The following is a 15606-nucleotide window of genomic DNA, read 5'->3' on the forward strand; positions in this document are numbered from 1 at the left end:
CCGAAAAACTAGACTTGGAAGGTGTTTAGCACACAGGATGTTTTTAGGGAGTGCCTTGGGATTAACACCTGTGGAAGTGGGCAAGGTCAGAAGAAGGATTGGCAGACGAAAAGCACTCCAGAGTTGTCTGAAGTTAGGTCAGGATGGCCAAGTCTTTATACCCCTGAATTAATCAGTCACTGGATGTGGGCTGCCCCAGGAAGAGCTGCGACCTTGGGGGAGGTAGCTCTTCACAGCTGAAGCATCTCTGAGGGCTGTCTGCTGATGGTCCCAGCAGCTGGAGTCATTAATTATAGGTTCTTATTGAAAGGAGGTCTGGATAGGTCAAAACAGTATCCACCCAAATATGGAAGGGCAATTCTGATGAAATGACAAAAAGGACAGATGAGTGCTTCAGAGGATGAGTAGTTAATGATATATTTTAAACCCCACATATTTCTATGGCATTTTATATTTTTCAAAGCATTCTCCCATACAAAAGCTTACTCATGATTTTCATGCTGGGTTCCGCAGGCAGGCTGGGAAGCCATATGTTCTAAAGGAAAAGCATTGGATTTGGAGCAAGAGAAGACACTGAATCCCAGCTCTGCCACTGTTTAGCTGGGAGTTCCTGAGCAAGTTGCTCGTGTTTTCTGGGTCTGCTCTCTGAAAAGGAAATGATCATACACAATTCACAGACTGGCTGTAAGGATTTAATTCAGGGCTAGATGGAAAACAGTGTCTGGCACATAGTCAGAACTCAAAAAATAGTAACAACACCAAACACAACTTCAAAAAAGCAACAACAATAAAAATTATCTTCCCCATTTTACAAACAAAAGTATTGAGACCCATAAAGGTAAGATTCGTCCCTAAGAACTCACAGTGGACTCTAGGTGGATCCAAGACTATTCTACTCAATATAACCTACTGAGTTCAGTGCTATGTAACCCCATAGCTTTCATCTTACCTACAGAACCTATAGAAGTTGCACACCTTTGAGGGGTCAATCCAGATGTTCTGTTTATGGTTAACGTTGGAAGGACTCTTAGAGATTATCTTCACGTAACTTTCAGATATTCAGGGTTCTATGTGGCCTAATCTCTACATGCAGACTATCAAGAAGCCTAGTCCAGTAGTAATTAAGGACAAATTCCTGTATTTTTCTTATGTCTCTTGGGAGCTTTAAGGAACACCAATTCTCAGCAACGCTTCTCAAGAAATCTTTCCTCCTTAACTTATTGAATTGTACTATTGCTCCAAAACCACACACGTAGCAAAGACACTGGCATTATCTCTCAGACTTTAGCCTTCAAGGTTTTCTTTTCTTTTCTAGCCCCCCTGCTCAACTCTTTATTACACAAATTACCTAGTTTCTCTTTCCTTCTGCCTTTTGGTTTCTGTTTCTTCTACATTTTCCAGATTCACCATCACATAATTTAAGGACCCATATTAGTAAAGATAGAACTTTCCACAGGTGAACTGAGTCTGTGAAGGAGGGGAAGGAGGAAGCTAGGGGCAGGGACAATATTCAAAATTGTTAACAGCTGACATAGTCTAGATACTCACGGATCAGAATAGATTGGCCAAAGATTTGGATTAGGGTCCCGGAGGCTCCTTACTGGGTGATGACTAAACTATTTGGTTGCTGGCTCGTGGGGAGGTGTGAGAGGTCCTGGGGGCGGTCTGGGATGGCTGAGGTAGCAGAGGGAACCCATGAAGGGATCAGGGCAGCCGCAACATATGAATCGGTAGGAAAATATTTTGGTTGTTATTTTAACAACTAGTACAGTCTTACAAGTAAGTTGAAACTGTCTATCTCCCAAGCCAATATACATCTTCTGTGTGGGGCAGTCAATGCATTTGACCACCTCCATCCCTGGCTCCCTAGTCTCTGGTGTCCAAGGAGAGCCTGTTGATTTCCAGGTACCTTCTTCAGAGGGTTCTTTAGAGTACTAAGTAATTTGATGCATGTTAAAAAATGTTTAAGCAGTGCGTAGTAATGGAAGTGTCCAATAAATATTATCCATTATTAGTAACTAGAGCCTTACAGGCATTTCTCATTTAATTTTACAACTTATAAGGTGGGAACTATTATCCCCATTTTACCAATAATAAAACTGAGGCTCAGAGAGGTTAAGTAATTTGCCGAGGTTCACACCAAGAGTAAGTTATAGAGCATTAATTTAAGCCCCAAACTGAGGGACTCCAGATTTATTGTCACTACACCTACTGTCTCTGGCTCCTTCCCTCTGACTCTGGCTCCCAAAGTTTCTAGATTTGGACAACTACAAGCCCCAGGCTGGTTCTACCTCTGAATACTCAAGCATTCAAGTTGAATCAATGCACACACTAGGGGACTTCCCTTAAGATTCTGCTCTTCCACAGCAGGGTGGGGAGGGTGCGATCCCTGTTTGAGGAATTAAGATCCCACATGCTGTGTGGCGCAGGTAAAAAAAAAAAAAAAAATGCACACACACACACACACTACGGATTTCCTGCATTCTGCTTCACTCTGTATTCCTAGAGGCCAGAGGTTGAAGACAGCAAGTCCAGCTCCTCTAACATCCCGTCTTCCGGAATGGATGTGAGCATGCAATGTTTAGTCTATTGTTTGTTTCCAGCAAGTCTACTTTTCAAGCTGCTTTACTGGAGGATTACCACTTAGGAATCCAGAACGAATGGCTTTTCCAAAGCACTCCTGGTCATGTCTTTTGTATTTATTCATGCTGGGATTGTTTTATCATGTTACTTATCTGATGCAACCAAAAATGTCAAATGTCATGGTGGCTGGGATTAAGTGACAGGCAACTCAGAGGTGCTGTGTGCAAAGCATGTGAAGCACATTCTCACCCCCCCAAAATGCATTTTAAAGTTGAGAACTCTTTGTAATGACTGCATTGAACTTTCAAAAGTATTCATTATGTTACAGTTATTGTAAATTTTGACAACTGCATTCGGAGGTATGTTGTAATGGAGTCTATAGTCTAGCCATTGACTCTAGGGAAATGAATCCCAGCTCCACCACTTACTAGATGTGTGACCTGAGGCAAATAACTTCATTTGTTGAGGCCTCAGTTTCCTCATCTATAAAAAGAAAATAATAATAGTATTATTATATTTCATAAGGCTATTGTGAGGCTTAATAAGCAAGTGCATGTTAAATGCTTAGATCTGGTTAGACATGATATTAGCTCAATACTAACTGATGCATTATTCAGAGCCAATAACCCTGATTTTTCTAGAGATTTAATAATTTGGGTAAAAGCATTTAGTATAATGATTGGCACAGAATGAATGCTCAATAAGTATTCGTCATCAATAGCGTTGCTCTTGTTTTGACGTAATTATTATTAAACCTGGAGGGTTTTTTAACCTTTCATTCATTCAATCAATCACAAACCTGATGTCAGACATTGCTCTCAACACTGGAAGGACTCAGACATTCTTGGTGTCTAAAAGGTCACAAAATCATGGGGGAGGAAGACCGATCAAGAGAGAAGGAGTTCTGGAGGGTTTTTATCATAAATAGGTGTTGAATTTTGTCGAAAGCTTTCTCTGCATCTATTGAGATGATCATATGGTTTTTCTCCTTCAATTTGTTAATACGGTGTATCACATTGATTCATTTGCGTATGTTGAAGAATCCTTGCATTCCTGGGATAAACCCCACATGATCATGGTGTATGATCCTTTTAATGTGCTGTTGGATTCTGTTTGCTAGCATTTTGTTGAGGATTTTTGCATCTATGTTCATCAGTGATATTGGCCTGTAGTTTTCTTTCTTTGTGACATCCTTGTCTGGTTTTGGTAATAAGGTGATGGTGGCCTCGTAGAATGAATTTGGGAGTGTTCCTCCCTCTGCTGTATTTTGGAAGAGTTTGAGAAGGATAGGTGTTAGCTCTTCTCTAAATGTTTGATAGAATTCGCCTGTGAAGCCATCTGGTCCTGGGCTTTTGTTTGTTGGAAGATTTTTAATCACAGTTTCAATTTCAGTGCTTGTGATTGGTCTGTTCATATTTTCTATTTCTTCCTGGTTCAATCTCAGAAGGTTGTACATTTCTAAGAATTTGTCCATTTCTTCCAGGTTGTCCATTTTATTGGCATATAGTTGCTTGTAGTAATCTCTCATGATCCTTTGTATTTCTGCAGTGTCAGTTGTTACTTCTCCTTTTTCATTTCTAATTCTATTGATTTGACTCTTCTCCCTTTTTTTCTTGATGAGTCTGGCTAATGGTTTATCAATTTTGTTTATCTTCTAAAAGCTACAGTAATCAAGACAGTATGGTACTGGCACAAAAACAGAAATATAGATCAATGGAACGGGATAGAAAGCCCAGAGATAAACCCAGGCACATATGGTCACCTTATCTTTGATAAAGGAGGCAAGAATATACAGTGGAGAAAAGACAGCCTCTTCAATAAGTGGTGCTGGGAAAACTGGACAGCTACATGTAAAAGAATGAAATTAGAACACTCCCTAACACCATACACACAAATAAACTCAAAATGGATTAAAGACCTAAAAGTAAGACCAGACACTATCAAACTCTTAGAGGAAAACATAAGCAGAACACTCTATGACATAAATCACAGCAAGATTCTTTTTGACCCACCTCCTAGAGAAATGGAAATAAAAACAAAAATAAACAAATGGGGCTAATGAAACTTCAAAGCTTTTGCACAGCAAAGGAAACCATAAACAAGATGAGGGAACAGCCCTCAGAATGGGGGAAAATATTTGCAGACGAGGCAACTGATGGGGGATTTTACAAGCAGCTCATGCAGCTCAATATCAAAAAAACAAACAACCCGATCCAAAAATGGGCGGAAGACCTGGATAGACATTTCTCCAAGGAGGATATACAGATTGCCAACAAACACATGAAAGAATGCTCAACATCATTAATCATTAGAGAAATGCAAATCAGAACTGCAATGAGATATCATCTCACACCGGTCAGAATGGCCATCATCAAAAAATCTACAAACAATAAATGCTGGGGAGGGTGTGGAGAGAGGGGAACCCTCTTGCACTGTTGGTGGGGATGTAAATTGATGCAGCCACTATGGAGAACAGTATGGAGGTTCCTTAAAAAACTACAAGTAGAACTACCATACGACCCAGCAATGCCACTACTGGGCATATACCCTGAGAAAACCATCATTCAAAAAGAGTCATGTACCACAATGTTCATTGCAGCACTATATACAATAGCCAGGACATGGAAGCAATCTAAGTGTCCATCGACAGATGAATGGATAAAGAAGATGTGGCACATATATACAATGGAATATTAATCAGCCATAGAAAGAAATAAAATGGAGTTATTTGTAGTGAGGTGGATGGACCTAGAGTCTGTCATACAGAGTGAAGTAAGTCAGAAAGAGAAAACAAATACCGTATGCTAACATATGTATATGAAATCTAAAAAAAATAAATTTAAAAAAATGGTCATGAAGAACCTAGGGGCAAGATGGGAATAAAGACGCAGACCTACTAGAGAATGGACCTGAGGATAGGGGGAGGGGGAAGGGTAAGCTGGGACAAAGTGAGAGAGTGGCATGGACATATATACACTACCAAATGTAAAATAGATAGCTAGTGGGAAGCAGCTGCATAGCACAGGGAGATCAGCTCGGTGCTTTGTGACCACCTAGAGGGGTGTGATAGGGAGGGTGGGAGGGAGATGCAAGAGGGAGGCGATATGGGGACATATGTATATGTATAACTGATTCACTTTGTTATAAAGCAGAAACTAACACACCATTGTAAAGCAATTATACTCCAATAAAGATGTTAAAAAAATAATAAAAAATAAAGAAAAGAGAAAAGATAAAGAAAACACAATAAAGTAGATCAAACATACATATTTATAAGGAAGATCATTTTTAAAGCAAGTCTTCTTAGAATGTGAACCCCTTGTGTTAGGGGTCATATATTTTGAATGCTCTAACCAATACTGAACACGTTGTGGATGTTTAATTAATACTAAGCAGAAAGACTGTCAAGACAATTATCTTGTGGGAAAATGAATGATGAATTTAAAAATTACAATTAACCAATTAAAAAAAAAAAAAGGAGACTGCCAGACTGTCTTCCAGAGTGGCTGTACCGTTTGGCATCCCTACCCGCAATGCTTGAGGGTTCCCATTCCTCCACGTTTGGTATTGCCCATGTTTGGGATTTTAGCTACTCTAATAGGTAGGTAGTGGTATCTCATTGTTGTTTTAATTCATAATCCCCTGACGATATATGACGTTGAACATCTTTTCATAAACTTACTTGCCAACTGTGTTTCTGCTTTGGTGGGGTGTCTGTTCGGGTCTTTTGCCTATTTTTCAACTGGGTTGTTCATTTCCTATTGTTGAGTTTTAAAAATTCTTTGTGTGTTTTGGATAATGGTCCCTTGTAGGTGTATCTTTTGAGAATGTCTTCTTCCAGTCTGTGGCTTATCTTCTCAACATCTTGACAGTGTATTTTGCAGAGCAGAAGTTTTTAACTTTAATAAAGTCAAGCTTCAGATATTTTTAAAAACCAAAAACAAAAAAAAAGAGAGAGAGAAGGGTTTTAGCTGCTGTGACAGAATGGAAGGCTGTACTGGGGCCAGTCAGCAGGGGAGACTGGTGGAAGCAGTAACTTCTGGATCAGGAACAGTGAGAAAAACTCTGCTGAAGAAGGCATTGAGCTGAGGGTTGATGGAAATGTGGATATTTCCTGGAAAGACTGGGGAGGAGGGAGGGCCACTCCAGGCATGCAGCCTTGAGAGATGAAGCAGCAAGTGTTGCATCTGGGAAACTACAGAGGGTTTAGAATGGCTTTATGCATTGCGACAAAAACATGGTAAAGGAATTGAATGAGACAAGAGTTGGATAAAGCACGATGGTGGAGGGCCTTTTATGCACCGTAAGGCCTTGGGCTCCAACTCACTGTAACCACCTGACCAGATTTAAGCATGAATGTGAAGTGATGGTCTCTATGTTTTAGGCCCCTGGAGGCTGTGTGGAGGGTAGGTTGGAGGCACCCATATGGGGAGACCAATCCAGAGACAGCGGTCTGTGCGAGAGATGATGAAGACCAGGACTAGGGTGGGGAGAGCAAGAAAGGAGAGGAGGAACAAATTTTACAGGTCTTAGTAACTGCTTGAATGTGAGGGGTGGGACTCAGGTGACCGGGTGGATATTCACACCATCCTCAAATAGTGCAGAGAACACAGGAAGACAAAGAAGCAGGTCTCAGGAGATAGTGATGAGTTCAAATTGGGGCACATTCGAATGGTGATGCCCAGGGCACAATCACCAGGCAGAGATGTTGTCTCTAGGCTGATATAACAGATACCATAGACTGGGTGGCTTAAAGAGAAACATTTATTTCTCAAAGTTCTGGAAGCTGGGAAGTCCAAGATCAGGATGCCAGCAGATTCTGTGGGTGATGAGAGCCTACTTCGTCATTCATAGATAGCTGTCTTTTCACTCACTGTGTTCTTAAATGGCAGAAAAACTGAGAGATCTCTAGGGGTTGTCTTTTATAAGAGCACTAATCCCATACATGAGGGCTCCACCCTCATGGCCAAATCAAGCCCCAAAGGCCTCCCCCCCTAATACCATCCCATTGTGGGCGAGGGTTTCAACATATGGATTTGGGGGACACAAACATTCAGTCCATAACAGATATCCAACAGCCCCCTGGAGCTATTCTGTATCCTTATAGATAAGGATTTGAGAGTCATCAACACATAGGTATTTAGAACCAGAAGGTAGCCAAGGTTTCTCAAGAGAGGTTTGTGAGGTGAAGAGGCCTGAGGATAGAACCTTGGGGAACCCTGGTATTTATGGGGCTAGATGGGAAGTGGTGCCCACAAAGGAGACTGATAAGGAAGGATCCAAGAGTGAGGGGTAGAGAGAAAAAATGGCAAGGTGTCCAGCTAAGGCCAAGGCCTTGGGCATCGTACAAGTGTGGATTTGAGTCCAGGTTCTGCCACTTATGAGCTCTGTGAGCTTGGGAACCTTACTGAAAACTCTGAGCTTCTGTTTCCTCTTCGGTGAAATGGGACAACAATAGCATCTAGCTCATAGGAATGTTGTGAGGATGGGATGTTGTGATGACGCAAGTAAGGTGCAAGAGGAAGCATCCTGCACTTATTAAGAGCTTGGCAAATGTTGATGAATCAGGAGGCTGTGTCACAGAAACCCAGAGGAGACGGAGTTGTGAGGAAAGGGGACTGTCAGTCCTGCAGGTGTCATAGGGAAATCAAGTGAGACAAGGCTTTAAAGGTGACTAGCGGATCAGGTCATTGGAAGGCCAGTTAGTGATCTTGGAAAGCACTGCTTCAGCACAGGCGCCTGATACAGTAGGTTCCCAGAGTGGGAAGAGGACTTTTGAGGATATCTCTCATTGTAGCTTTATCATTAGACACGACGTAAGAATAGAAGCCTCACCTTGATGGGAACCTCTCCATCCCTGGATGACTGCAAACCACCCACCAGCCTCCAGCCGAAGTGCCTGTCCCTCATCTCCCATAGTTCCTCCCCAGGTCAGAACCCCACCACACTCCTGACTACCTGCCCAAATGTAAACCCCACAGGAGCCTCATCCCCTCTGGGTCCTGAGTACCCAGCAGAGGGCCAGGCACCAATCTACCTGCTGGGACACAAACGCAAAGCAGTAGCCAAGCCTGGCTCTTGCGGAGTTTACATCCTAGTGCAGGAGACAGACGATGAGCAGGAGACTCCAGACAGGGATAGAGGCTGTGAAGGAAGCCCAGGTGTGTAACAGGGTGGACAGTAGGCTGGCGGTGGAGGGAAGCATTAGATTTGGGGTAAGGAAAGGTCTTGGTGAGGGGCTGGCTTTTCGGCTGAGAGAGGCAGCCGTGCAAGGATCAGGAGGGAAAGCAGTCCCAACCCTGAGACCAACAAGCACAAATGTGCTGAGGTGGCAACAGATGTGGCCTGTGTGAGGAGAAGGAAGGTCTGTGGGGGCTAGAGTCAAGGGGGAGGGAAGGGACACAGGAAATAAGATTGCAGGGATAAAAACAAAAACCAAACAAATAAAAATAAATAATAAAAACATTAAAAATAAAACTTTTCAATTTTTTAAAATTTTAAAAATAATTAAAAATTTTAAAAATAATGCCATTTGCAGCAACATGGATAGACCTAGAGATTATCATACTAAGTGAAGTAAATCAGAAAAAGACAAATATCATATATCACATACGTGGAATCTAAAGAAATTATACAAATGAATTTATTTACAAAACAGAGACAGACTCACAGACATAGAAAACAAACTTATGGTTACCAAAGGGGAAGGGGGGAAGGGATAAATTAGGAGTTCAGGATTAGCAGATATAGACTACTGTATACAAAATAGATAAACGACAAAGTCCTATTGTATAGCACAGGAAACTATATTCAATACCTTATAATAACCTATAAAGGAAAAGAATCTGAAAAAGAATATAAATACATATGTATAACTGAAATCGCTTTGCTGTACACCTGAAGCTAACATAACATTGTAAATCAACGGTACTTCAATTAAAAAATTTTAAAAAATGATTGCAGAGAAAGGCAGGGCCTTATCACTGGTGAAATGGGTCCCCAATTTCCTCACTCACACCCCCCCTTCTGATGGTCTGCCCACCTTGAGAGTGTCCTGAGGGCCACTGTCACACACACTGAGCCCACTCCACAGGTGCAACCTCAAATGTCCTCACAGTGGCAAGGCTGTGTGGCTCTGTGCTGACAGCTGTGGTGTCACTCCCCTGGCCCATGGGTTCTCTGGCATAAAGGACCCACGGCCTGTGGCAGAGGGAAGCATTGTTTTGAAGCTTTGTATATTTCACTCTAAGGCTAGGAAAAGGAAAAGAGACTTTTCCCTCAAGTTTTTATTTGGAAATTTTGAAATTTACAGAAAAGTTAAAAGAATAATACAATGAGCATATGCTGCCCTTTCAGTAGCCCCACCAAGTGTTCATATTTGGCAATATTTACTTTCTCTCTCCCTCTCCCTCCCTCTCTCTCTCTCTCTCTCTCTCTCTTTCTACTCTCTCTTCCTCTCTCCCATGTGTTTACCCATTTTAATTTTTTTTGCTGAACCATTTGAATATTACTTGTAGACATCATGACAGTTTGCCCCCAAACACCTCAACATGGATCTCCTAAGAACAAGGAAATGGGAATATTCTCCTACATAACCATAATTTTCACACTCAGGAAACTTATATGATATAATGCCATAATATAATATAATATAATATAATATAATATAATATAGTATAGTATAGTATAATATAATATACAGTCATATCCAGGATCCAATCAAGGATCACAAATGTTAATTATCATGTTTTGTTAAAATCTCCTTTTATCTAAAATAATTCCCTAGTTTTTGTTTTTATTTGGGGGTTTTTTTTAGACTTTTATGCTAGTGAAAAATCCGAAGCGTCTAGGCCAGTTGTGCAGAATGTCCCTTGGTTTGGATTTGTCTGATTATTTCTTCTTAAATAGTTTCAGGTTGATCAGTTTTGTCATGAATACTGTGTAGACGATGTTGAATCCTTCTCAGTGCCTCACATCAGGGGCCACAGGATGTCCCATCGTTGGTGATATTCTCTTTGATCATCTGGCCAAGTGGTGTCCACCCAATCTCTCCATTGTGGAGACAGCTTTGTAGTGGATAAGTAACCTATAGAGTGGTGCGTTCAGACTGTGACTATGCCGGTCCCCATTTTTTCACCCAACGGTTTTAACGTCCAGTGATGATTCTTATTTGAATCCAATATTATGGTGGTTGAAAAATGGTGATTTTCAATGTTTAGCTTTCCTGTTACATTTCTTAAATGATGTGCTTTAGGGAGGAAGAACGTTCCTCACCACCCACCTCCAGGACTTATCCACTCCTGGTATTCTTGGTGCTTGGGTTATGCTGTGCAAGATTTGGATTCCATTCAAATTGAAAGTCCAACTAGCCTAGCTTAGGAGAAGGTGATGCAACTTAAATCACAATTCCACTAAGGCTGGGAGAGGGGTCGTTCCTCGAAGAAAACTTGATGTGCAGCCATTAAAGGTGGGTAAAAGGGAAGCCAGGCAGGCAAAAGCAACAGCTACTCATTATGGCAAGGAGTTAATATCGATAGGACTTCTTCCCATCTCTGCCTGAGATACCCTAGTACCCAAAATAGCACTGGCTTAAAAACAATAGAAAGAAATCTTAGGTCAACACATCAGGAAGCTATTCAGGAATGGTAGGGCTCATACTGGCCCAGACTCCTTCTATCCTATGCTTCAGTGGGTGTGGCCTTCATTCCCATGGTTACCTCTTGGTCCCCAATAGCTCCTCTAGTTTAAGTTTTCAGCACTATATTTCAACCAAAGACACGAAAAAAAGTAGAAGAAAGTCATATTTCTACCCCTTAGGGATATTTTCTGGAAGTTGGACATGCCATTTTCACTGGCATTCTACTAGGCTGAGCTCACTCATATGGCTATGCCTTGCTACAATGAAAACAGAGGAAGTGTGATCTTGGGTCCAGACAGTCATTTGCCCAGCAAAGAACTGGGGATTCTATTACAATAGAGGAAGGAGAAAACCAAACTGAAAAACAATTAGCCCTTCGAAAGACCCCACAAGGTACATGCTCATTCTAAAGGGGAGAAAAAACACAGCTCGGGGAAATTGAACAACCCGGTAAAGGTTGCACAGACAGTAGTGTCTGCTGCCAACAACACTGTGCTAAAGTGATTCTGATTTTATCTCATTTGATCCACTTTCTAACTCTGTATATCAGTATAGATTTGTTAGATTGCCTTCTTGGTGGAGTGAGTTACAGCCTCATGACATAATGACTCTAGTGACAGAAGGTCTTTCTTAGAAATGTGCTGTTCATTCCTGGCCAATGTTCCCTAGACGACCAGTGCAAACAGCTGAAACCCTGATACGTACGTGGCAGTGACAAGAGATGCAGATGGAAAATAGAATGGCAGTGGGTATGTGTTGGAAAATACCCCAGCCTGGGAGCCTAGATACCAAGTTTCCAGCCCCAGCTCAGTCACTCATTAATTGTGTGATCCTGGTCTGATCATGACCTACTGTGTCTCAGCTTCCTCCTCCACGTGCTCCTTCTAGCTGTGACTCTCTCTTATTTTAGGTCATATCTGTTTGCATGATGACTCAAACTGGGATCTGGATTCTAAAAGTATAAAGCCTCTACTTCCCTATGTGGTGCAATTTTAGAATCTGTTGAATTGCAAGGCCATGCTTGCTAATTGGGTTTGCATTTTGATTTTATAAAATCTCATAGGATTAATGGGAAATGTTCATTAACCAGAAGCTCTTTGAGAGCAGGAACTGTATTTGATTTTTCTCACAGTTATATCCCCAGCAACTGTCAAAGTCCCTGGTGCACGGTGAGCTCTGCAATACTGATTGACTTATTGACCAACCTAGACAATGTCCTTGCTAGACAGACATATGTGATTAATTATTCCCCTCCCCTGCTCCTGAAGAGCAAGCGTGAGCTTCAAGGGAAGGAATAAGGAAACTAGGATTTACACGGCACTTATTTTCAATTTACCTCATTTACTTTTCACAATAACTCTTCAAGAAAGCTCTAAAAGTCCTCTTTTTTTATGGAAGAGAAATCTGAGATTCAGAAGGATGAAGTGACTTCTTAAAAACGGCATAATTTTTGACAAGAAATGTTCAGAAGTTACACTAAGAAAACTATAAAACACACCTGAAAGACACAAAAGTAGACTTGAACAGCATTTATGCCATTTACTGTCGCTCAAAGCAATTCACAAGGTCATCCCAAATTCAAGGGCAGAGAAAATAGACTCCACCTTTTGCTAACAGGAGCAGCAAATAATTTGTGGCCATGATAGTGTAACACAAATATGCATATGTGAAAAAGAGTGGGGCACATCTCCATGAATGGCTATGGAGTGACTTCCAGGAAGAAAAGCAAAGTGCAAAAGCGTATATTTTGTGTAAGAAAGAGGAAGAAATAAGGAAACAGAAATGTATCTTTCTACTTACTTCTGCAAAAAGAAACATAGGAATGATAAAGCAGGCAGCAATCAAGTTGGTCACCCACCAGGGCTTGAGGGAGTGAGGTGGAACGGATTAACTCTACCTTTTTGTAGAGTTTTGAGTTTGGAAGCATGTTAATGTTTTCAATATTCAAAAGATTAAATTAAATTCACAAGGAAAAATGTAAATCTGAATACAAATAGAAATAAATGTACCAGTAAGTACTCCAGTTACTGGAGGGGAAAAAAAACTACTATAAAAGACATTGAAAAAATTGGAATACAGACTGTACGTAAAATTATTCCATTAAGGTTAAAGTTCCAGAAACTGCACTGAGGTTATATTAAGAAAATATCCTTGTTCCTACGTAGTACACATGAAAGTCCTAAGAGGTGTGATTTATGCAGCATGATATATGTAATCTACTCTCGAGTGGCTCCAAAAGTAAATTCATATTATTATATAATATCACAGCATGTCCCAAAAATCTGAGTGCAGTTTTAAGCTGTAGTAACTTTAGAAGTATAAATGCTAAAACTTACAAGCAGTGGCATTTTAAAATTTACTTATATTTCTTTCACATTTATTTAGTTTTGTGACTTTTGAACAACTTTTTGTTGTAATTTTTTGTTTCAGAACATTTTTATTTGCTTCCGAATGTAATTTTTTGTTGTTGATGAACATTTGTCCTCTTCAACCAGAGGGACTAAAACAACAAATTAAAAGAAAGAGAACGAGACAGCAAATGTGGCAAAATGTTAAAAATTGGTGGATCTGAGCAAAGAGTTCCCTGTAGTATTCTTTCAACTTCTCTGTAAGTTTGAAATTATTTCAAAATTAAAAAAAAAAAATTTAAGATTATACAGTTGGTAAGTGAGGCATCTATGTTTCGTTCCTAGGGTTGTCAGATGTCCAAGCTCAAGTTCATTCTGCTTCATGGCAGTGCCTTTCATAGTGAGTAGGAGGGATGGATTCACACTGACCCACCCTCATTCTTTAATCACTGGGACTGAGCAGGACCATGGGCACCACTGGTCAGGACTGGGCAGTCAGCATACAGCCGTGGAGCAGAGGAGGGGAAAAGCTCCCACTGCCCTTGGCTTTGAAGAACTCACTCTCTAATCCACGGAGCTAACCATCTCCAGACCTTTCCTTGCAGAGAACCGTGTAATAGGCATGTAAAAGTGATGAAGGGGATTGCTTTGGAAACTTGTGTAAATAACTCTTTGGGCAGGAGAAAGATTGCCAACACCTGCTTTTTGTTTTCTGGTATTTATTAGAGCCACCCTTTGAGGGACCTCTAAGCTTCCTGGATCTTATTCATTTATCTGAGTTCATTCTTGGTTCAGGGTCAGCATTGTTGGGGGGTGTAGAAAAAGTTGGCAAGGATCAGAGGAGGGTCACTGATTCTGGGCTTTCAGTAAATGAATATGGTTCAGAAGTCCCCAAATCAACAGTAATGATCTTCAGGCCAAATCTGATTGTTCACCATGCTTTTCCTAACCCATTACTTCCTACTCTGCTCCCCTCACAGTCATTTATTAATTTATCCATCCGTCCACCCATTCACTTACCCAGTAATAATAATTAGTCTCATATCATGATAGGCATTGTCCTAGATGCTGGGAATACAGTGTTGAATTCCTGACTTGTCCATGCCCACAGGAAGAGAAAGGGATGGACGATTTAGTACAGCATGATCAGTGCTGTGACAAATGTAGGTACAGGGTACCTAAACCAGCCATGTGAGGCCAATCCAGAGAAGTCTCTGGAGATTCATCTGGAAAGTGGTGGGAATGGTGGGTTAGAGGAATAGCGTGAATAAGGGCAGGGGAACCTAAACTTTTGCTGCTTAAAAGTGTGGTCCATTGATCAGCCGAATCAGCATCACCTGGCGTTTATTAGCAATGCAGTTGCTTGGGCCCCGCCCTACACCTCCTGAATCAGATGCTGCATATTAACAAGATCCTCGGGAAAGTCCTATGTACACTGGTATTTGTGAAGCACTAGTCTAAACACCATTCTCGGGGAAATTACGAGTGGCTGCCAGGCATCACAGTCCTAGTCCAGAATACCCTGCTCTCAGCCCCAAGTTAGAATGCCCTAACTTGCTTCAAACCCTAACATCCTTAGCCATCTTATGGTTTCTGGGAAATGAGAAGTTCCTCTCCCTGGAAGAGTTGCTATGTGTAGCTTTCTTCTAGTTAGAACACCGGCTGTACTTTTGGACCCAATAATTCTCCTCTGAGGACTGTAGCCCAAGGGAAAAAAAAAATCCAAAAGAAAATAGTCATTTATACTCAGATGTAAGATATTTATGGCCATGTCATCTTCAACCGTAAACAACCAAAAGAGAAACAACCCAAATGCCTAGCAACGGTGCAGGAGTCGAGGGCGGGGAGCTGGGTGTTCCCTAAGCACATGTGGGGGAAGCCAGAGCTGCCTCTGGGGACACATCAGGATGTCCTGGAACGTGTCCTGGCTGGAAAGTCAGGAAACCTGGGTCTACTTTTCCTTCTGCCCCTTTGAATTGGACCCCTTTGGGTAAGCCCATTCCCTCCTGAGGTCTTCAGGTTCTTGGGTGATCTTTA

This window comes from Stenella coeruleoalba (assembly GCF_951394435.1).
Source record: "Stenella coeruleoalba genome assembly, chromosome: 1".
In the NCBI taxonomy this organism is placed as follows: Eukaryota; Metazoa; Chordata; class Mammalia; order Artiodactyla; family Delphinidae; genus Stenella; species Stenella coeruleoalba.